Below are 25,717 nucleotides of genomic sequence, written 5' to 3' on the forward strand. Positions count from 1 at the left end.
TTACTATTAATTCAGACCTACTATTGACCTATCATAAGCTATTGAGTCTAATGCAAGTTTATTGCCAGGCTCGGATCCACCATGATCTGCAAGGTCTTACCTCTACTAACTCCTGTTCAATTAACTGCTGTTTTAAGGCAGACGACGTACTTAACCTGTTAACCTGTTAAGCCCCGAGCCTGTTTTCCAGGTCTCAGGCCCGAAAAATGACATTCCCAGAACAAATGACCATACTTCACTTCTAAATGGGGAACATTCATAATCTTTTTTCTCAAAGCAAGGATAAACCTCTGAGTTGTGATGTGAAAGTCAGAATCAATATAGATTTTTTTACATTGTAAAGTAAATTCAGATTGAACATAGTAAAAAAATGTAAATGATTGTGTTTGTCCAAAAAAAAAACGTTACTTATAGTGAAAACCACCCTTGAATGATGGGATAGTAGGACTAAAAGCTTTAGGAATCCAAACTATAACATATAATAAGTACCCCTTGTATCAAGTGAAATTTGACCTTTATAGAGAGATTTAGCAAAAAAAAAACACTTCCGGGGCCATTTGGGTGGATTTGACCTATCTCTGGCCCCCTTGGTCGATTTGATGATTGACATCTCTTTTTAACCGCTAGAGCCAATGGAATCGAGGGGAAGTTGGGTTGTAGCTCTAATAGCAGCTAATATGAAATCTCAGTTTTTGACAAAAATTAAATGATGGATTATCAGTAATCATTTCAAAGTGACACAGACACATTGGATTAACCTTTAGCAGCGTTTTTCCCGTTTAATGCCATTGAACACAACTTTTGATCAGAAACAGCAAAAGGTAAGACATATTTGCCGTTTTTGCTCCGTAAAGCTACGTTGTGTGTTGTCTGGGATTGATTCCCGTGCCGCGAGTTTTGATCGCACAGAGATGATACTTATATTTCTAGAATCTGTGGAATCTCAGCTTGCTAGCTGATATCTTGTTTGTGCAGATCCGTAGTAAGTAATAAAGTATTTATATACCGTGAGTTCTGTGGCTTAGCATTTTTCGTTCAGGGCTCATTGAGAACGCTTCTTGTGTGTTTTGTTTCGGTAAAAAATGGTTCATATCGTCAGTTAGCTGAGGTTTCTTCCCGTTAGGCGGGTATGGACACATTCATAGTTTATTAAATGTTAAGAAGCCCTGAGGACACAGTTTCCGTGAAAAAAAAGAATAACAGGTTATCAGGTTAATAACTCAGTTAATGTACCCGTCTGTCTTCAGGCCTTGTTCCCCTGCCAGCAGCTCCCGGGTGTTTTCGGTGGCCCGAGCCAAGCCGTAAGCCATCAGCGCCTCCTCCAGACTCCTCCTGGCCTGGGCACTTTGAGCTCCTGCTCCCTGCACACAGGAGAATGGGCTGTGTTGAGCTGCATCACAATGATACAACCATTTTCTCTTTGCTCACCAGACGCTAGTAAGGCACGAGTCTTGCAGTGGAAAACAGTTGGTGAATTTCATCTCTACTGTTACCTAACTTTCTCCTGTTTCCCCTTCATACAGCTGCTATCGAGCTATATATTAATTTATATTATTTAATAGATAAACATTTATTTTCTCGCAGTTTTGTTTCATTGTAAATGTACCTTTTATTTTGTGTAATATGAGTTATTTGATTTATGAAGTAAACAAAACTAGATAGTGAATATGGAGAAGGAAAATGATGTTAAATCACTTAAAGAAAGACTCTTTGAGAGTTGGACACTGGAGGGAAAGCTGAGAGTGGAAAAGAGCTCGGACAAGGGGCCTCATTTATAAATGTGGCGTACGCTCAAAAGATGGCGTATGCCAGTTTCTAAGCAATCTTGCGATTTATAAAAAACAAACTTCACGGGAAAATGTGCGGTCCTCCACGGACACTCTGACCCATCCGTACGCACTAAAACAGGAGTGATGAAAAACTGCGACACCGTTGGGCAGGAAGGCAGAAGAAGAATGGAGAAACGTGAAAATAATACCATAAATATAATGTTACCTCTCATGTCATATATATCATTATGAAGAATAATTTGCAAAAAAGTATTAAAGCCAATCTTAAAATGGTTAAACAAACGCCTGTTTGAGACTCCTCAGTGCACACAACAACATAACTTGGATAAATAAATAAATACGGATATGTTATTGACATCGGTCCCACTTATTTATTTATTTTGGAGAGATGATCCGACCTTCATGCTGCTACTCTGGTTCAAACTGCATCCACCAAACAATATGATTTACTTGTCTCCACCTCTCCAAAAGAACCAAAATCTGACTCGGTGTGAAAGGTCTTTTTTTGCTGTTTCTGTCGGATTTCCTGCGATCTTCTTCCTACAGTCAGTCTGAATGAATATTAATACGCCGTGTTTTCTTTGACTATTCAAATATGGGTGTTACGTGAAGCCCACAAAAGCTGCGCCGCATTTCGCGTTGATTGGTGATTTATAAAGGGAAACCGGCGTAGGACGTGCATACGCCACCTTCCCACGTGAATCCTACGCAAAGCCTTATAAATGAGGCCCCTGATCAGCCTGACATCAGGCAGGAGTCAGAAGAAAGAGGAAGGCAGTATACGCATTGTACTTGTTTTATTTTGTATCGAAATACCTAAAAGGTAACAAAAACCAAACACAATAAAACTTGAAATATTGTAGGAATACTATGAGATATAACTACAAAATAAAAAATAAAAAAGCTAATAAAATAAACAAAATGAAAGATTGTTGGACAAAAAAGGGAGGGGGATATGTGAGGGGCAATTTAGGAGAGAGAGAGAGAGAGGAGGGAAGAGGGGGGAACTGACAATTAATGGAGGGGAGAGATAATAAAAGAACAAGGGGGAGAGGAAGGAGGGAGGCTGGTGGGAGGGAGGAGACACAGTGACGAAGAGTATGGAAGAAACGGAAGAACTTAAGGATAAAGGAATATGAAAGGAAGGTTGAAATGAAGGGAGAAAATGAAACAGACAGGAAGGGGATAGGAGAGGAATGCCTGAATAGGATAAGAACATTCGAAAGGATGATAAGTATCACACACACACACACACACACACACACACACACACACACACACACACACACACACACACACACAACATTTCACGTTGGTCCACACTGGGAGACGTCAGGAAGACACAATTTCACCCCCCTCAAAACATCACAATTACACAGGATTGTTAACATAGCCCACCAGTGGATAAATACCCGGAAGTTGACAAGAAAGCCTCTATCACGACTTCTGGTTCACTATAATACTTTTTGTGGAGAATACGAAGATTTGTTCAGGTCTCACCAGGGAATTATATATATACTAAGTATGTTACTAAAGAGGTTTTAGATTGGCCAGTGTCAATGTATCAATCATCATGTGTCAAGTTATTGTCATCTCTCGGCGTGAAAACAGTATTTCCGGTGTCTGCGCTTTCATAGTAACGTGGTTGCTAGGGACGCAGCTCTCGCTGCATACACCCGGAAATGAGTAATCTCCTCACTGTTGTTGATCTCCATATTAGGTTGAATATTCAAACGAAAGTTAGTTATAATCAAATATAATCAATTATATTCTTGTATAATATCCAAAATGAAAATGCTTCATATTTATGATTTCTATATTTACAGTATAAACAAAGTGGTTTGTTAAGTTGAGTGTAAGACCTATTATGGTTTATGAGGTGTCACTGATAAGAGAGGAGAGACAGTTTCTTCCCTCTTACCTCACAGCAGTACACAGGGAGGGGGGCTCCTGACTTTTTGGAGAAAGACTGAGGCCCCAAAAAGGTGTGTGTGCCATAGCCATAGAATATGTCTGGTCATGTCCAGTCCTGTACAACAGAGGCCATGCCCAGTTTCCACAAATATGGGTATGAAGGAGTGTCTTTAGGTTTTTCTATCCTGTTTTTGAGGATAAAGACACTGGCAGAGAGGGAGCAAACTCGAGATAGGAGGGGGGCGGGGGGGGGGGGGGGGTTCCCCTGGTATGCCCTCTCCCGGTAAAGCTCTCTCCCTGGAGAGCTGGGTTTTCCCTTGGTAAGATTCTCTCAAACTTGGTAAATATTGCTTACATTTCTGTATATTGAATGTTGAGTGAATTGTTGGATGAACGTTTGAATCTGTTAGATCCTACTGAACATTTATGAGGAACTGCCTCTGAATGTTGTCAGGCTATAGGTGTGAATGTTAGCACCTTCGATCCGTGAGGAGATTCCTCTGGATTCTGTCGGAAGAGTTAATAGAGGTGAGATCTTAATAGAGGTGAGATCTTGCTGACGTTGGTGGATCTGAGCGAAGCAGTAAACTTACATAGACTCAATAACTTCTGTTTGGTCAATTAGTAGGTCTGAGTAATTTGCCAGAATAAATTATCGGCCCCCCCGACTCCCAAAACTGTCGATTGATTTTACAGTGATATCTGCAGTACTCATCAAATAAAAAACACCAGTGTGTCCTTGTTAATTACACAACATTCATTGGTCTTAAAACTTTACACTACCCATAATCCTCAACTATCGTTGAAGCTCTGTGATTGGATGTTTTAGCCGCAATGCATGTTGGGATATGGTGTTTATCAGATAGGAAATATAAAAACATATTTTAAAAAGAAAATAATATTTAAATCTGCGTGTGCTTGCTTTTCTCTTTGAAAGTCATCACATAAATGCATTGTAATAAACGGTTCGGCTGCATCAAATATTGCATATCTGCCGCAGTTCTTTATTTACAGAGCCCTGATCAAAACGATGAAGATAAACTAGTCCATGCATGTGTTACTTCAAGGCCGGATTATTGTAACTCCTTATTATCAGGGTGTACTAAGAAGTCAGTCAAGTTGCTTCAGCTGATTCAAAATGCAGCAGCTCGTGTACTAACTAGAGTTAGGAATGGGACCACATTACTCCTGTTCTGGCTGCCTTACACTAGCTCCCTATAGAACACAGGATATAATTTAAAATTCTTCTTCTCGCCTACAAAGCCCTTAATGGGCAGGAGCCATCTTACCTTAAAGAACTCATTATACCCTACTGTCCTACTAGGGCATTGCGTTCCAAGAATGCAGGGTTGTTGGTTGTTCCTAGAGTCTGTAAAAGTACAATGGGAGCCAGAGCCTTTTCTTATCAAGCTCCACATTTGTGTAATCAGCTTCCAGTTTGTGTTCGGGCGGCAGACACCCTATCCGTTTTTAAGAGTGCGCTTAAGACCTTCCTTTTTGATAAAGCTTATAGTTAGGGCTGATTAGATTCAGCTCCTAGTTTTGCTGCTATAGGCTTAGTTTGTCAGGGGACATCTTACTTCTTCCTTCTCTCTGTCTATACCTGTGTACTCTCATGTTCCCATTAACCCAGCTTCCCCTTTAAACTGTGGGTTTTCTCCGGAAGTTTTTCCTTGTACGATGTGAGGGTCTAAGGACAGAGGGTCTAAGGACAGAGGGGTGTCGTATTGTCATACTGATATTCTGTACAAACTGTGAAGACCACTGAGACAAATGTAACATTTGTGATATTGGGCTATATAAATAAACATTGATTGATTGATCAGAAGACTTTTGGACAAACTGGAAGAACTCTGACAACAAAACTGCATGCATGATGTGGATTACAAACATATCAGCAATTAAACATCTTTCATTTCTCTTCACACAATACATCTCCTTGCAGTATCAATACTAATTCAGCTGACTTTCATATTTGATCAAATCAGTAGATAGGCTTTTAAAAACCCTTATCACAACACCTCTTTGCATACCAAAAATAAACTACAAATGTGACCCGCTCTATCGAAATCAGTCGGAAGTCTCAACGGCTCATTTCAAAATAAACGTGGATTTGCGTAAAAAAAAAAATTTGTTCGGGGTTTGGGTGTTTTGTTTGATTTTAAACAAACAAAGTCTTGGCTTTCAGAATATGAAACTTGTTTCGGCAAATTCAGAAGATAAAAACAGCTTTGAAGCTTGTAAAGGCATAATTACAAGTGGAGAACGGAGTAACTTAACGTCACAGCAGGCATAACAACAGCCGGTGTTTCTCGTGAGTGTTTTCCCCGGGAAACAAACACAATACACACAAACGCAAAATTACACAAACACACACACGTATACACACACACTCGCGAGCTTCCTCCAGACCAGTAATCCAAACGAAAATGTCTTCCCTCCGTAGTATTTTGATCATTTGCTAATAACCAATCAGATCGATGGATTCCAGAGAAGAGGAAACTTTGAAGGCCTTTTTCTCAAAATGATGACTCTTATATATTGTGACATATTTCGCTTAATATTTGGAGTAGAACAACAATTCTGATATCGTTAGAAAGCTAGGAATATCCTCTTTACAACAGTTTATACAACTCAAAATGTGTCTTCGGGTCAATGTGACTGATTTCGATAGAGCAGGTCACAAATATGGTGTCGTTTTGCATCACCTTACAAAGCTGATATAATGGGAGTGGTAGTTTTTGAAGATATTATTGATTTTCTTTTGATTAAAGAATGTAAATACTGAGTTGATAGTATAGTCAGGGGTTTCAGGCGATGGGAGACACATTTATGGAATCAGAATTGCAATATCTAATGTTAACTGTGATGGTTATTCTCGCATCCAGGAAAGAGAAGCTTAAAAAGGAGACTAAATGGAGTCTCTGAGATGTTTTCAAATTGGTACTTTAATTAATAAAAAAGGCGCGGTAAAGTCACAAACAGGATATTTGTCCGTTGGAGAGAAAGTCTGCAGCTTCCTCTCCAGTTGCCGGCCGTGCAGAAGAGAGCGTACAAGCATTCGTCCTTCCCGCTTCCTCGCTGTTCGCTCCTCCTCTCTGTGAGCTGTAGTGACTTAAGGGACTTCCCCCCTCTCGTTCGTCTGTGTCCGATATCGCGTTAAACAGAGGATTTCGACATTTTACATTCATTGCTTACTTCCACATGCCTTTTCTCCTCCTTATCTCTTTCATAACTTTATATGTAATACATGTTAACGGCGTCAATAGCCACTTTAATGATACTAATGGGCGGTAGTCCCGGATGTCGTCATGAAGGATTTTCAGAATAAAAGCTTAACTGGACGCACAAGAACTTCTGGTTTTTCAGTATAAAACAGCATTTAAACTGACGGTATGTTTAGGGTACATTATGCTATCAAAACATTGATTTAATTTCTAACAGTCCCTCCTTACACACCTAAAAGGTGTGTATAATACTGAAATAAATGAGTTCTTCATCTGAACTCTGCATAGTATATAACTCATATCAAAAACATACAATCAAAATGGAATGGTTCGAATAGCCTCAATTTACAAAAATACTTTGACTGTGTTCAAACATAAAAGTTTTCCCTTTTGCATAACTTCTAGTGTTAACATTCAATATGGCTCTTTAAAATAGCAGCAATGGCTTGGTATCAGAACATTTCTTCCTCCCTCCTTTCACAGAAACCTTTCCCATACCACGCTCAGTGTTAAGGCACTTGTTTTTACAAAGTGAAAAGAAACAACCCATTTCAGAATCGCAATGATTTATAAAACATGGGATCCATCATATTAGAACAGTGAAAAATAATAAAAATGAAATAAACTATCTTGGACCAGTGTAATGTAATAATACAAATATACCATCTTGGAATAGTATATTATAAATTGAAATGGATTCACTCCATTTTAGCATTTTATTTTGCTCACTTCTTCACATGATTTCATCATTTAAAGAATCACATTGGCTGGACATTCATTGAACAACCTGGTCTCTGAACATCCATATCATTTAACATCATTCAAACTAACTCATCATTTTCATTCATCTGTATACAGGGGTGGATCGTCCTGTTCTACTAGCATTTGTAGCTGTCCCCCATGAGAAATGTACCCTCCCTCCTTTCATATAATTTAAGGTATGAAAGTAATATGTTCTCTAGAAGTGGCCATTGTAATCAATCGGTATTTTAGGACATGGAATTAGTGCAACATCTAGGCCTCCCCTGGGCGCCCCTATGCTATCCTTGTACCCTGGAGCCTAAACTCCCCCTGGGACTGGTCTCTTAGCCCTACTGGCTTTGGGGTGGTCTGTTCTAATACAGTGATAAAGTCCCTGAAATGGTGTGAAAACCGGTGGGATATCAATAACTCATTATACTAATTTATTTTCATTTCTGGTCTACTTAAATAACTATGCTAACCTCCTTAACAGTGTGTGGAACCTTGGGTGCTTTAACAAGGACTTTAAAAACAGAAGTCATTTCATTAATGGTTTGTAGTTCAATTCAGGAATTTTCACTCATGGCAGATATGTTTCTCCTTTTAAATAACATCTCTAAATGTCAGGTCATCACTGATTAAATGGATGAGCATTAGGAGGTGGTGGCACTTGTCTTTTAAAACTCATACTCTGGTGCCGTGCGCTCCCTCTGAAGCTGCAAGTAAGATTTAAAACATTTGCAGGGTGGGTTGAGCAACCCCTTCTCCCTGAACGATATTTGTTGTTGAAAATATGCACCATTAAAATGAGTGATCCAAGGCCCCGCATGTATTACTCCCAATTATACTAGTTTTTTCTAAATTAAAATCTTCAATCGCTCTTTGCCTAGTGTCTTTTTAAAACTCTACATCTTGGACGACAAACAAATGTTGTTTCCACCTTAACAGTTCTCCTGTGGTAATAACCATGCTACAATGGTGAAACCAATACTCTAGATTGGAATACTTTCTTTGGCTTGGTTCCAGCTCTACCTTTAACATTTTCCATTCAAATAAAGATTTGCCTGCTATCTATATTGTAACAAATTAAATCTTCCCCAAATTCTCACATGAATAAGAATCTCTATAAGAATAATTTGTTTATATTATGAAAAGATTGAATAATATTTTCTACCCTCAGTGTGTTTTTAGGATTATTTTCTAATAAGTGTGTTTATGTGTAAACTCACTCACTCCTGTGTTCCTTCTCTCCCCCTCTGGTCGTCAAGCCACGACCCACTCACGTTCTGCTGGCCCATGCCAACTCCTCTGGTTCTGTCCTCTCCTCCGTCCTGTCTTCTCCTCAGTCCATCCGCTCTTGAATCCTCCCGCTGTAACTCTTTTCAGTGGCCCAACTGCTTTGCATTTCATCTCCTCCTTTTCAGTCTCTACGCTGTTGCATGGAGTGGTGTATTCTGCTCTCATGTCCCACACTCTGTTCTTGTGCCAAATCTCGCGGCTCAGTTTGGAACTTCATGTCCTGTTTGAGGGACCGATGAGAGTTTGCCTCTTTGTCAGCATGCTGGTTTGGTTCTGGATGCCTCAGGTGGAGATGGTTCTGGATGCCTCAGGTCGTTGTTGGTTCAGCTCGGGTTGTCTGTCTTTAAACTGGAGGAGGAGGAGTCTCCTGTGGTGAGGTCATTTGTCTGAAGATGGGGTCGTAGCATTCTGACAGGCAGAGAGAGAGAGAGAGAGAGAGATCTCGGGCCGCATTACCTATAGTTAATTCTAACACACTGAGGTAAAACATATCCAATCCTTTCCACTCTATTTTCCTAATCTTACTATCTGTCTTAGATGTTAAATGTCATCTGAACCCAATTAATGTCTACTAATGGTTGTGCCATATCCCTAAACATTGTTTCCACCCACTGTTAACATGGCTACTCCAAATAACTCTTTCAGGAAACCATTTTCTTCCATAAATTCAAAATACCTACATGTTTCAAGCACCACATATTTCACACACTATAAAAGAACGTCCCCATATTTTCTCCATTACTTTAAATCTCACTGTTATTTAGAACATAAGTAACTTTTGTGACTGAACATATCTGCAATGTCGCCACAATCTGCTGGGGAATTGTGTTCATAGAGTTTGTACGTACAAAGCTGTACTTGTGGGTTAGTAGCCTGTTTCTACTGTAATCATTTTTCAATAATTGTGCTCAGGTCACCGGTCGGTTGTCCATAAACTTAACAGGAGTGTTTCTGGCACAGACTAAAACATGGATCCAGTGTATTTTTAGATTCCCCTAATCTGTAAATTCACCTACATATCCCAATCACTTAAACCCATCTCATCATTTGATACAAGAACTGCATATATGGGGGTGAATCATCTTGATTGTAACCGCCTCACCTTTGGGACCGAGTATTTCTAACTCCTCCTCTTGTTGCTCAGCTGATCTTTTGGCTCTAGGGATAAGTGAAAGTCTCTGAAACACAGCTGGAGTTGTGTTAGTGATGTGGGCATTCTCTATGAATGGACTAATGGATCCATGTCTTACTTGATATTGTACTCCCCATCCAACCAGAAAGGTGCCAAGTGTAATGAGTACAATCAACAATGCTATTCTGACTCTTATCCCTAGGGGACCCCACAATAGCTTTGGCTTTGTTCTTGACATCATCTCTATTTTCTCCCTTGGTGTCAGTTACAGAATTTAAATAATGAGTACTACAATAACGTATACAAAAATTGGACTCTTTTTCAGATGTAAAACAAAAATAGGTTTTCACTTTAGTGTACTATCTATACAAATCTATAGACAATTCGTCTTTTGAGCTGTTTTTATCTTTATCTTATTTCTATTTATTGTTTTGTTCCAGCTCTGCCAAATCAGTCCTAACTCCCAATAATGTTCTGGAAGTTGCCAGTGAAGGGTGACAATGTGTGAGGTGGTGTCAATTTGCTCCTTTTTCTTTACCTTTAAACCGGAGCGCGTGTGAAGTTCGTTACAACTTCTCACTGTTCCGTCCACCGGGGATCAACTCACTGTCTTTTGTGAACTTTCACCCTCACCCAATCACCTGGCCGAACAGGAGTCTCTTCTGGTGTCTCGTCTGGTATCTCTGTAGCTTCCTAGCCTGTGTAGACAAAACTTGGATAATATTACTCAGAGTTCTGACATATTCATTACTTCTATTCGTCTAATATCTAAAACTGGACCACTCCCTCCTTGGAGGAGGCCCAAGCGTCGGCATACCTTTTGTCGTTATGAGACCTATTATATACTACATGTTATTATTTATTAACTACAACGTCACTGAAATCAATATATCTATATAATCTAGGGGTGCACCGAATGGGAAATTATTGGCCGAAACCGATACCGAAAATAGGAAACAGTTGGCCGAAAACCGAATGCCGAAAGGCCGAAAATGATTTAATAGAAATATATATATATATATATATAATGTATACATTTTTTACCAATGTTGTTCAGCTACCTGATTATGGAAATAGACATGATTATGGCAAAACTTAACTTAAATAATAATCACTATTATGGGTCCATAAAACATTTATTCAGCACTTTTGAATGCATACAGTAGCCTACATTTATATGTCATGTATTATTGCTAAAAAACATTATATCGCAGTCTTAGTGTCGCCAACTCGTTTCTAATATGCAAAGACAACAAATGCGTCTATGATGTATTTTCGATCAGACGAGATCTCTCTCCCCCGTCTGTGTGCGAGGGGGCGGGGCAGTTACACACACGCAGCTGCTACATGCAGCGGAGCACACTGCGGAGATGGCGGAGAGAACGCGCTCCGAGGTGTGGTTAAACTTTACCCGTCTCGATGTGGAGAATACTTGTTACCATAAGTGCAATAAGCAGTGCTGGAATTGGGCCGGTACTCACCGGTACGCAGTACCGGCACTTCTGGTTCTGACCCATGGAGTACCGGCACTTCTTGCTCAGTACCGGCATGCTGGCGGTACTCCGGTACTCATGCACCGTGCCAGTACTCAACACTCTCCCGCCGTTCTTATTATACATCCATATATATATATATACAGCCGCCCGGTACTCAGTAGATGCGTCATGAGGTGCCGAACGGACATTCTCATCGCTCTAACCGCTGGAGTTTCACAGCGGCTGTCAGCTGTTTACTCCTGTCATTCAAACAGAACTGCTGGAGAGGGGGCGGGGCTTATCTTCTCCATGTAAATACTGTGGTGGAAACGACTATGTCAAAATTAACCTATTTGACCGTGATTTAATAGTAATACACGTTTCAAAATAATAATAATAATAATGCCGAAGTAACAACATACTGAAAACTGTTAGTAAAACCATGTTTTAATGCTTTACAATTTACATACCTAGATGCACGTGTGTTGTGTTTATGCAGTGCAACTCCCACCCAGTGGGTGGCTATGTAGAGTGATAGAACAGAGCAGGCACGCCCCCGAGAGAAGGAAAGCAAGTCACGTCACAAATTAGCATTTCTAAAATGTTAGCGTGGATTAATAAAAGTGCAAAAAGACAGCGGTTGTCGCCGGAAGAAACTTAAAATACAGAGAGTGCTGTGCCTGTGTTGGAAATTGTGTCTGATGGGGAGCTTTCTTTGGTTGATCCTCCTGCTCCAAGTTCTAGTGCATTAGCATTAGCACTAGCTCCGCCGCCTCCTCCAGAGCCTCTAACGTTAGCTGCTGCTGGCGCAACTGCCACCACCAACACCGGGCAAAGCGATGCACCTGACTGCTGGACAACGGACCAGGTGCAATATTTTTGCAAGACCAATGCATGGCTCCTTCTTAAAGATAAGAAGCTAGGATGTCGGATATGCAGAGATCATGTCAAATCTTTGGGAATACACACTGGACAAGGACTGAAACTGTCAACTGAATGGGGTGAGTGTGCAGTGTCTCATTTCGGTGTTGACAAGGGCAAACAACAAGCTAGCCTGAGAAAAAAAATCAAAGAACATAAAGAATCACAAGCCCATGTAAAAGCTGCTGACATCCTTACATCTGCTTCACGTGAAACTATTCAACATCAAGTGCAGTCTATGCATAAATCTGAATTAGACACCACTATCAGAGTTTTTCGAACGGCATATAAAATTGGCAAACATAGCCGGCCATTCACAGACATGCCAATTGATTTCAATGTACAGAAACTGAATGGGCTGAACGTGGGCAGGGTTTTGCACTCCAATAAAACCTGTGGCGAAATCATCGACCACATAGCTCATGAGCTGAAGAAAAAAATGGCAAAAGACATTACAGAAAACCAAAGAAAACTGTGTTTTGGTCGATGAATCTACCACTATTAGTGGTAAAACGGTGCTTGTTGTGTGTCTACGCTCAGCATTAGCTGATGCTGAGCCCGAAACGTTTTTTTGGGAGCTGATCGAGTTGGATGGAACAACGGCTGATGACATCACAAAGGCGTTAATGGAGTGTCTTGGAAGAGATTTTAACGAGGACTTTTTAGGTCAGTGTTTCGTTTCTTTTGCATGTGATGGGGCTTCAGTCATGCTAGGGAAGAGAACAGGCGTTGCTACCCAGTTGTGTAGTAAATTCCCAAGCCTGTTTGTGTGGCACTGCTCCAATCATCGTCTAGAGCTGGCAGTTGGGGATGTGGTCAAGGAGGTCTCAGGGCTCAATCATTTCCAGATCTTTTTTGACAAACTCTATTCCTTGTTCCATGCCTCCCCCAAAAATCAGAGGCAGTTAGCGCAGTGTGCGCAAGCAGTCGGACAGCGTCTCCTGGTGATAGGGCGTGTTTTGTCCATCCGCTGGGTGGCTTCAAGTGAAAGGAGCGTCAGAGCAGTCTGGGAAAACTACCGAGTGCTTCATGATCACATCACAAATGCTGCAAACGACACGAGCAGGGATTCCAGAGACAGAGCAAAGTACAAGGGCCTGGATGATGTGCTCACATCTGCAACGTTTGTCAGCAATCTGGGACTGATGTACGATGCGCTCACAGAGCTCAGCGACCTCTCTCGGCAACTCCAAAAAAAGAGAGATGACACTGCCTACAGCAGATAGGCTCTTAACTCGAGAAATACGAGTTTTTGAATCCATGGTCACCATGCCTGGCCCACACATGACTACAGTTCATACAGCTCTAGCTGAGAAGTCCTTCAAGGGTGTTGCCCTGCGTGAGAATGGCAGGCTTGTACAGATTCATGCAGGTCAGTTTTTCCACAGTATGGTAGAGAATCTGAGACACAGAATGACTTCCACAACCTCCTCTCATGTCAGCACAAGAGAAATCCCATTACATGGCCGGGAGGCCCGGGACAATCAGCTAATCCAGGACATGAAAGTTATCCATCCTGGAAGTTGGCCTGAAGAGGAGTTAGACGTATAGTATGGGGACGTAGAGGTGCTACGTTTGTGCGAAGTGCTGAAAGTGGACAGAAGAGAGACTGTTCAGGGCTTTCGCGAATACAAGGAAACCAGGGCATCCCGTACACCTGCTGCCATGGAGCCTCTACTGAAAGCAGTCCGAACCATCGCTGTCTCCACTAGTGAGTGTGAGCGGGCATTCAGCTGCATGAACGATATCCTTACTGCAAAAAGGAATGCTCTCTCTGTCAGCCGACTGTCCAGCCTGGTTTTCATTAAATGTAATGGACCATCACTAGGACAGTTCAATCCGGAACAGTATGTGAGGTCCTGGCTGGCAAAGGGAAGGAGAAGTGCTGATGAAAGAGCCTGTCCAGCTCCAGCCCCTGATACTGATGTCCCCAAGGCCTTCTGGAGCCTTTTCTAACAATGTGAAGTATATTGCAAAGCAGCTCACCCAGTGAGAAGACTTTTGGCATAATGTGCCGATTTGTACAGATCCTGGAGATAGAAGGACTTCAGACCAACCAGGGAGTTATCTGATCAGCTTGGTGTTCAATGTAACTCTTTACCATGGCTCAGACTTTGTTACTTGCAGTTACAGTTTCTCATTTTAGATTGTGCACATTTTGCATTTGTTTTTACATGTTCTTTGTTCATGCTCTTTATCATTTTTCTGAGTTGGAAAGTTAGATTGCATCATAGTTTACTTTATACATATTTGTATTCTTCAGTGGTGAAGTATATTGCAAAGCAGCTCAGCCATGTGAGAAGACTTTTGGCACTTTTTCGTTTTTCGTTTTCTGAGTTGGAAAGTTAGATTGCATTCAAAATGTACAGAAATACTTAATTTTGTTAAAGCTTTTTATAAAAAATGCTTCTGACCAGAGCTTTGTTTCCTTGTCATTAATGTTGAACACCACCAGAGGGGCTCTCACCTGAAAGGTCTCTGCTTCATGTGTCTTCAGCAGAAGATCTAGACTTTGATTGCTATATTTTCAGTTAATATTGACCTTACTGAGCTTTAGCCATATCTGCTGCCTATCATAAAAAATGTTAAGTACAGTGAACCTTTCTAAAATATACAGTAGTAAAGAGACAAACCCACCAGCATTATAGTAGCCAAATTCTTGTTTGTGGGCTGTATATATAAAATTGACTTGAAAAAGTTGCTGATTTTAGAGTACTGGCACCTTTTTCATTCCAATTCAAGCACTGGCAATAAGAGTTTAGCATGTAAGCACGAGCAATTTGTCTAAACATTTAGCAAAAGTGCACCGCATGCAGACGGAGGAATGTACCGGGTTCGACCGTCTTTCTAGCAGCTCTGTAGCCCCATCCAGGAGTAACGTTTCCACGTCAGGTGGTATGTATGCTAGCAGCAACACACGGAGTTAACTACATTATACAAACATGGGTTAATGATTAGAGGTAACTGAGTTATTTAGTTTGTTAAAATTTCAGCTATTCTTTTTACAGTCTGTCATCAGATTATTTAATACGATTTGTTAAAGGCTCAGGGCAATCTCGATGACAAAGGTCAATGTTCCCCCCCCCCCCCTGTGAGCCAGCCGCGAGCATGGTCGCCGCGTATTTATTACGTCATCACAACAACACGTTAGGTTACCAACGTAAGCCTGTTCTGACATTCGGTGATATTTTTTCGGTGCTAAAACCCTTTCGGCCGAAAGGGCCTTTTTAACCATTTTCGGCCGATAATTTTCGGTGGCCGAATATTCGGTGCATCCCTAATATAATCATGACACTCCCTCCTTTGAGCAGAACATGCTCAATTAATATTGCAATGATTACCCTATTCTGAACAGGACATGTAAAACCCATAATGTTTTACAAAATAAATATAACTTCTCCGTGTACTCATAAGGTGTACAAAAAATATCGTATGATGTGTGGCTTTCTGATGGTATAAAAACATATTCACTAAAATCTGCCATTAGCACAAAAAATGGTTTACTTGTTACAATAATGGCTTTTGTCCTGGTATTATGCATCATTGTTGCTGCGAAAAACAATACCCCTGGTGTCGCTAATGCGTCTCAATAATTATAGGATTAGAGGATTGTTTGATAGTGCTGTACAAAGATATAATAAAATAATATTTATCTAAACTAGAGGGAAACATATGAACCATTCTCACAGAGGGTGACATGCATGAAGGGCTGGTGGCACTCACTCAAAATGAGATAGTGCCTTACGCACTACATTATAAATCAGTAAAATTACTCAAGAATAAATAAATAAAAAACTGATTCTTGAAACTGTTGTAAAAACCCTACAACTTCTTCATCCAAGCTCTCAATCAGTGTTATGTTATTTAATCTGCAGCTCATGCCTTAAAACAGATACTTCAGACCGATTATAAAATTGTGTTTATGAGAAAAATGTAATCTGACTCCATAAATCACATAATTGTTTGACTAAAAAACTACACTTCCACTAACAATAAATGAAGTTCCCCTTTAAAACACAGCCCCGGTCTTCTGACGGGGTCTATCTATGTACTGGCTGGAAAATGTTGTGCCAGTCTCTGTCGCTCTGTCACTGTTCTCCCGCTAACAGTCACTCTCTAGTTCTGCTGGGTTCTTGTTGACTTCTTCACTGGTTTGATACAAGCGACCCTATCGGACACCTCCCTTTGTAGCCAGACTTCACTACAGCAGAATCGAGTTTCTGTTTTTAGGTCTCAACAGCTCCACGTCAGGTGTATCGCCGCCCCTTGAACTGCAGTCGGTGTAAACAGGAGGATTTGGTATGGATCCTCCGTCTTGGGCGAGTACTAGGTTTCCGTCTTCATATTTTTTGGTGGAAACCCGTCGTCTTGACCTCACTAGCTGTGTGGACACAATAGTTTTCTGTGTGGGGGAACAACATCACTCGTAATCTCTTGTTTAAAATAACATTTCTATGTAATTTACAATTATAAATGGGCCTTATAGCCTTACGTCACAGCCTTCAACCTGTGTACGTAATGTTTTGACTTTAAGAGCCAGTATGGTTATCTCCTCTGTTTAAACACGCTATCATGGGACAAAGTAAGGCGCCAAGCAAACACTATCAGAAGAATATCGTCTATCTAACGCACGAATGTCGCACTCCTCGTCGTAATCCACGCGCAATGTCTGTTTGAAAACAGAAAAACAACCACTGAAAGCTTCAAACTTTTCAGGCCTTTTCCTCAAAAAGGACTTTTTTAATAAGAAAGCCCCTTGCTGTAATTAAAACACTCACTCAACTGTGTTCTTGTCTCAACCAGTCTCCACTGATTAATGGCCTAGAACCATTCACGTTTAAATTAGGACGTAACCAGAAACACTTTAAATGATTGCCATCATCACACAAATAACTTTTAAAAAGAAAAACAGCCTCACACTGTCCTTAACACAAACACTCACTCCACTTTGTTCTTGTCTCAACCAGTCCCCACTGATTAATGGCCTAAAACCATTCACGTTTAAATTGAGACGTAACAAGAAACAATTGAAATGATTAGCCGCGCCCACATGTAATAACAGACAAACAAATAGCATGCAGGGTTAAATATAAGAAAAATAAGTAATTTGAACTCACCCTGCTTGTGAAAATGCAACGCCACGTGTTATGATTGTTATTGTTATAAATTTGGTTGTTTTAACATTCATTTCCCAGCTATTTTCAGGAACCGAAAGCAGCCGTCCAACACACAGTCCTAAGATTGTTCTGCATAAACTATTGAAGAATTTTGACGTAACAGGCTTCTTCTTTACCGTAGTTTGAGCTCTCTGTGTGTCGAACGGGTTTGCCAGCGGCTCCGGAGAACAGCCGCGTGTATAGTCTCTCCCGGTGCAACGAGAATCACGTCGGGGTCATTCCAATTGTTAACTGTGATGGTTATTCTCGCGTCCAGGAAAGAGAAGCTTAAAAAGGAGACTAAATGGAGTCTCTGAGATGTTTTCAAATTAGTACTTTAATTAATAAAAAAGGCGCGGTAAAGTCACAAACAGGATATTTGTCCGTTGGAGAGAAAGTCTGCAGCTTCCTCTCCAGTTGCCGGTGTCAGTACCAGATATGTTCGGGCTACCAGATATGTTCGGGTGTATTTCCGTCGCATCCGTCATCCGTCATATTCGTCATATTTTACGGCAACTCAAGAGGGCCATCACGGTCAAATTCCGAACATTTAAACATAGCCGACACTTCATTCTTTACTTTGTCCGTTATTATATGTAGAAGATTATACTTTTTCTCCGTCATGTTGTTTCCTTAGCAAAAACTTCAAACAGGCATAGCCTACACTTCATTCTTTACTTTGTCCGTTATTATATGTAGAAGATATTAATTTGTTCTCCGTCATGTTGTTTCCATAGCAACAACTTCAAACAATAACAACTAACCGCTAGCCGCAAAGCTAGCATCACAGCCACTGCTCCGTTTTCGGAGACTTTGCACACGTTTTTCACAAACATTTTCACAAGCTAGGAGTACTTCCAATAGCTTCGTCTTGATCTGTAGATGTGTTTTGATGTGTCGTGTGTCCCCCAACTCCTCTCCAAAGTTCAGATATTTAATAAAATACTCAGGGGAGTTTCCTGAATTTTTATGCCCAAAGCCAAGCACTAGGCCCTGGGTAAATTAAGAGGCTGATCTCGGGCACTTTTGTCCACTTTCCCTGGTGGCCGAAACTCAAGCCAGACATCCATGGAATCGTCTCAGAGAGTAGATGATCAGTGGGGCCTTGTTTTTACTGAATGGTGTGTTTTTTTATGGGGAATTCAAATATGAGCTTATTTTTAGGATTTTCGGAGACTTTGCACACGTTTTCACAAACATTTTCACGCTAGGAGTATGGGAGTACATCCATTCGCTTCGCCTTGATCTGTAGATGTGATTTGATGTGTCGTGTGTCTCCCAACTCCTTTCCAAAGTTCAGATACTATATAAAAATACTAAAAGGTAAATAAAACATTAAACATAATGACAAAATAACAACCTGAAATATATGTATTCTATCTACACATTTCGTAATTATCTAATCTAGTGGCCTTATAAAAGTGTTGGCTAAAGTAACGCAGAATATATATATTTTTTAATTGTAAATAATTAGAAACATTATTTATGTGCACAAGTACATGGGACCCCACCATAGCACCCCACACATAACAAGCTGTCCCGAGTTCCTCCGGCTGCAGTTCCGCAGACGGCCGGTGTGTGGCAGCAGAGCGCTGGGAGCAGAGGGAGGTGAGTATATGACGGATATGACGGATGACGGATGCGACGGAAATACACCCGAACATATCTGGTAGCCCGAACATATATGGTACTGACACCGGCCGTGCAGAAGAGAGCGTACAAGCATTCGTCTTTCCCGCTTCCTCGCTGTTCGCTCCTCCTCTCTGTGAGCTAGTGACGTAAGGGACTTCCCCCTCTCGTTCGTCTGTGTCCGATATCGCGTTAAACAGAGGATTTTGACATTTTACATTCATTGCTTACTTCCACATGCCTTTTCTCCTCCTTATCTCTTTCATAACTTTATATGTAATACATGTTAACGGCGTCAATAGCCACTTTAATGATACTAATGGGCGGTAGTCCCGGATGTCGTCATGAAGGATTTTCAGAATAAAAGCTTAACTGGACGCACAAGAACTTCTGGTTTTTCAGTATAAAACAGCATTTAAACTGACGGTATGTTTAGGGTACATTATGCTATCAAAACATTGATTTTAATTTCTAACACTAACCATTAAATGACTGATCATCATTGTTCTCACTATTTTACAGCTCCTGCAATTGGTGATTCTACCCAGTTAGGCATATTTTGGACAGTTAAAGGAATGCAGAGTGTCTCTAACCGGATGTGCTGGTCGGTAACGTTGAAGGCCCTGCAGAGAGGCTGGCTCGTGTTCAGCCAGACGACCGGGCTCTTCTCCGCAGCCACAGACAGCTGGCCTGTGATTGGAGCAGAGCTCATGTGCAGAGCGCTGGCGATGGCTGAAAGCAGCGTGTCATCACTGGAGTCTGGTCCAACACCTGCACAGAGAGAGGTCACATGTCACCGCAAGAGAGGGCAGGAGCAAGGTGTGAGCTCAGCGTCACCATGGAGACACACTTTGCAGGCCTTTGGGCAGGTCCAGGGTCTGCAGTACTTCCTCTGTGATGTCTGATGACCTCAGACCTTTCAACCTCCTCTCCCAGAACAGTTGCAGACAGACAGACAGCATAGTTGAATATCTGCTGTGGACTGGAGCATTTCGTGATTTCACTTTATGTTCCTTCATTTCAGCCTCATGTTTTCTGACCAGCTCTTTGCACAAACTCTGCTGCTGTGTGAAGATGCTCTAACTGTCAAACAAATGCTTCCTGCTACTGCTACCGCAAGCACTGCATTGCTTTTACTGTGAAGCAGCCAGTGGTGGAAAGTAACTAAGTACATTTAACTAAATTACTCAAGTATTGTACTCAAGTACTTTTTTGACAAATGTGTACTTTACTTAAGTAATTCTATCTTTTGCTACTTTATACTTCAACTCCTCTACAATAATTGCACTTAGTATTCCACTTCATTCCAAGTGATAGTTACTAGTTACTTTGTACAGTACATATAAAACCACATGATATACTGATATGTGACCTGCTCCATCGAAATCCGTCGCATTGACCCGAAGACACATTTTGAGTTGTATACACTGTTGGAAAGAGGAGATTCCTAGCTTTCTAACGATATCAGGATTGTTTTTGTACTCCAAATATTAAGCAAAATATGTCACATGAAGCTCAGCGCAAGTTCAGGCAGGAAGACCTATCACTCCGTATTGCACGTCATGGCAATACTCGCTCCCTTCACTAGATGACAGGGAGCGCCACTCCTTAGCTAACCTATCACTCCCTCCATTCACAAGCCTGATTATCGCACCTGTTAATCCCTCTATATATGCTCTCCCCTTTCTATCAGCTGTCTTCCAGGTGTTAACGCGCAAGCAGCAGCAGGGCTTCGTCCCAGCTCCAGGCATTATTCATCAGCTCCGCAGTCTTGCGGATTAAGCTACAGGCGGCGTCCCCCAGTCGGCTAGCGGTTTCAGCCGGCCCGCCCCGCAAACCCGGACGCGGGAGGAAAATACAAGGAAATCGGGCTCCACGGAAGTTCCTCCGGCTAATGGAAATGGGGCTACTTCATGCAAACAATTGACGCACGCCATTCAGTCTCTCAAGAGGGCCATCACTGGCATCAGGGCCGCTCAAATGCGGCGCTTCCGGCTTCACGCGGAACGGGTCCTCATCGCATGTGAAGCTTTACCCATTCTGGCTTCAACCACAACCCCTCCTGCAGGCAGGCAGGGCGTAAGCTACATCCCATTGAAGCTACTTCCTCCTGCGCCTCACCTCTAAAACAGGCGTCAGGGTAGCGCTGGCAAGAGGCAGTTGCAACAAATTCACAAGATGTTTCGTATATTGTCATGACATTTGGGTCATGCAGAGTGAGATCGCTACCCCTTTAAGAGAGGGGTGTGGCGCGTGCATGTGTGCGCGGGCATGGTATGGTAGACCGAGCGGGATACATGTTTTCTAGAAATAATGAGGCAGCAGAAAAAGGAAGGTCTGTGATCTTGCGAAACAGAAGAGCTAAATAAATGCAACGACCTCCCAAGAAGAGCCCGCCTCTCTCCAGTCTTTCCGATAAAATGGGTTATTGAACCCGAAGCGTGTTGCTTCTGCCCTGGGAGACGACAGAGAGTCATCCCCCCCCGTTTCCTCGACTACGGTCTGGGAGCCGACAGGAAGTTCAACACTATGCATTGCTACCTTTAGTTCAGGGTTAAGGTGAGTCCCAGCAGGCAGTGTTGGGTGTAACGTGTTACAGTATGGAGTTCAGTAACTTATTACTTGCATTACTAATGCAGTTTAGGTAATTACTACCCATTACAATGCTCAGTAACTAACGCAGTTTCAAGCTTCAACACAGTGTTACCTGAAATGAATGGCGTTTCGTAGGGCTTCTTTTCCTCAATGACCAAGTCGCTGCACATTATCCTGTTTATGACACGACCAGATACTAAATAAATTAGGAATTCACTCCCAATATTAATTTAATGATTATTGACTGAATGATCGTATTTTTCTCTTTTTCTTCTCCACTATATATAATATTCCGTTTCTCGTTGCACCAACGGCTGGATCTGCGACAACAACATCTCCTCGGCAGTAGGGGTGCAACAACTATTCGACTTAATCGATTACCAAATTAGTTGCCAACTAATTCAGTCGTCAATTCATTGGTGACGTCATCACGTGTGTTTTACGCGCCGTTAAGTTCCAACGTATTGGTCTTTTATCGGTACCGGAGACATTTATAAAATATATGTCGTGTATTATTGCTAAAAAACATTATATCGCAGTCTTAGTGTCGCCAACTCGTTTCTAATATGCAAAAGACAACAAATGCGTCTTTGATGTATTTTCGATCAGACGAGATCTCTCTCCCCCGTCTGTGTGCGAGGGGGCGGGGCAGTTTACACACACGCAGCTGCTACATGCAGCAACACACGGCTGGGATGGCGGAGAGAACGCGCTCTGAGGTGGTTAAACTTTACCCGTCTCGATGTGGACAATGCTCGTTGCCAAAAGTGCAATAAGAGTTTAGCATGTAAGGGCGGTAACACGAGCAATTTGTCTAAACATTTAGCAAAAGTGCTCCACATTCAGACGGAGGAATGTACCGGGTTCGACCGTCTTTCTAGCAGCTCTGTAGCCCCATCCACGAGTAACGTTTCCACGTCAGGTGTTATGTATGCTAGCAGCAACACACGGAGTTAACTCAATGATACAAACATGGGTTAATGATTAGAGGAAACTGAGTTATTTAGTTTGTTAAAATTTCAGCTATTCTGTTTACAGTCTGTCGACAGATTACTTAATACCATCCATCCATCCATCCATCTTCTCCCGCTTATCCGTGGTCGGGTCGCGGGGGTAGCAGTTCCAGCAGAGAGCCCCAAACTTTCTTTTCCCTGGCGACATCAACCAGCTCTGACTGGGGGAGATTACTTAATACTTAATAAAGGATTTATCCTTTAACGCCCACATAAAATCAATTTCAAGGACCGCCTACTTCCATCTACGTAACATTGCAAAAATCAGGCATATCTTGCCTCAAAACGATGCAGAGAAACTAGTCCATGCATTTGTTACTTCAAGGCTGGATTATTGTAACTCTTTATTATCAGGGTGTACCAAGAAGTCAGTCAAGTCGCTTCAGCTGATTCAAAATGCTGCGGCTCGTGTACTAACCAGAGTTAGGAAAAGGGACCACATTACTCCTGTTCTGGCTGCCTTACACTGGCTCCCTATAGAACACAGGATAGAATTTAAAATTCTTCTTCTCGCCTACAAAGCCCTTAATGGGCAGGCGCCATCTTACCTTAAAGAACTCATTATACCCTACTGTCCTACTAGGGCATTGCATTCCAAGAATGCAGGGTTGTTGGTTGTTCCTAGAGTCTCTAAAAGTACAATGGGAGCCAGAGCCTTTTCTTATCAAGCTCCACATTTGTGGAATCAGCTTCCAGTTTGTGTTCGGGCGGCAGACACCCTATCCGTTTTTAAGAGTGCGCTTAAGACCTTCCTTTTTGATAAAGCCTATAGTTAGGGCTGATTAGATCCAGCCCCTAGTTTTGCTGATATAGGCTTAGTTTGTCGGGGGACATCTTACTTCTTCCTTCTCTCTGTCTATACCTGTGTACTCTCATGTTCCGATTAACCCAGCTTCCCCAAATGTCTTTCTTTTTGGTGTCTATATACGCCGGGATCCGGAGTCATGGATGATCCTGCGCTCCTCTGTCCTGGATCGCGAGCCCTGGATCTTGAGTCGTGGCTGTGGTCCTGGATCATAGGTCCTGGATGGATATCCTCGTGGATTCATCTTCCTATTATACACACATGCATTTCCAAACATTTGGACTACCTATGTTGCAAATGTATTATCTTTTCAATTTACACACGGCATCTATTGCACGTCTGTCCGTCCTGGGAGAGGGATCCCTCCTCTGTTGCTCTCCCTGAGGTTTCTCCCATTTTTCCCTTTAAACTGTGGGTTTTCTCCGGAAGTTTTTCCTTGTACGATGTGAGGGTCTAAGGACAGAGGGTGTCGTATTGTCATACTGATATTTTGTACAAACTGTAAAGTCCACTGAGACAAATGTAACATTTGTGATATTGGGCTATATAAATAAACATTGATTGATTGATTGATTGAATACGATTTGTTAAATGCTCAGGGCAATCTCGATGACAAAGGTCAATGTTCCCCCCTTTCTACGCACGGAGATAATGTAATCTTAATAGTGTGCAGGCCAAGGCTGGCTCTTCAAAGCAGATATTAACGACGCGCTTTAAAGTTCCCATCATCGTTCAGCGGAACTCTTTCAGCCAGGCAAGTAAGGAGAAACTACGTGTGCACCGGCTATTCGGGTAAATAATATTAATAGCTGTCTCTCCCCAGTTCAAATCACCCACTGCTCAGGGAGATCTCCTCATGCATTGCCTTTACGCATCTAGTGTTCAAATACAACATTACTAACCTATAACTCGTGGGTTTGCTGTCCTGGCTACAAGATGGTGGAATGAGCTCCCCATTGACATCAGGACGGCAGATAGCTTGCACATCTTCCGGCGCAAACTGAAAACTCATCTCTTTCGACTCCACTTCGAGCGTTAGAACTATTAACGAAGCACTTTTATACTAATAAAGGACTGGCTTACCTAAAGCCAGTTGAGTAGCACTTGAAATGTTTGGCTCTATGAAACCTGATATACTTATATGATTCTGTTTTCTTCAAGGTTGTGTCTTCCTGGTCGAATGTACTTATTGTAAGTCGCTTTGGATAAAAGCGTCAGCTAAATGCAATGTAATGTAATGTAATAACTCCGCTCAACTGGGAAAAGAGAAGAAGAAAGAAGAAGAGAATCCTCCAGGAGCACAGCGTTCCTAATCATGAGGAACTATAGGCCCAGTCACACACCTGGAGTTCCTAGCCATCACATCAAGCTTATGGTATTAACGTTCCTCTAACCAAACTGCGTGCATCCACATAAACGTCTTCAACGACAGTTGCTCTTCCTCACCGGGCAACCGTACTTTGCATGCGGATATTCTTCGGCACGCCATCATCTCCCGTTTCCTGGACGTGGCATCCGCCGGCCTCACGACGACCGCGTTTTCCCCGACTTAAGGACGTGCACCGCACATCCTCCGTTTTGGGGGGGACATCTGCATGAGATCATCTGCATAGCGGCACACTCAGATTTCCACTATTGCTACACATCTATTATCACACTCGCTGGATCTAACTCTAGCGTCCCTCAGAAAAGAAGAAGTCAATCGAGACGTCAGCTTTTCTGACATATCCTTTCACGCCAGCCATTTTATTTTATATCTTAGGCACTCCAAATGCGGCGGCGCCTGCTCCGTCATCGCCGCCCGCAACGACTGCCAGTTCTGCCCTTATAAATCCATGATCAAATTCCTACAGCTTAGACCAGGGGTACTCAAATACAAATCTTAAAGGTCCAAAATAAATGTTTCAATAAGACAAAGGTCCGTTTATTACGGTCATTCAAACTTTTAAACAATTGCAACAAGATTCTTAACACGAGGTTGCAAAAACAAAAATAATCTGTATGCAGCAGTTTTCATTGT

At 41.9% G+C, this 25,717-nt stretch overlaps 1 pseudogene; it reads right to left on the bottom strand.

Annotated features, from left to right (window-relative positions):
• Positions 1-1,220: 1,220 nt before the first annotated feature.
• The window catches only part of LOC117557426, a 69,679-nt pseudogene continuing 45,182 nt past the window's right edge, over positions 1,221-25,717 (bottom strand).

Source organism: Gymnodraco acuticeps, unplaced genomic scaffold, assembly GCF_902827175.1.
Source record: "Gymnodraco acuticeps unplaced genomic scaffold, fGymAcu1.1, whole genome shotgun sequence".
NCBI lineage: Eukaryota > Metazoa > Chordata > Actinopteri > Perciformes > Bathydraconidae > Gymnodraco > Gymnodraco acuticeps.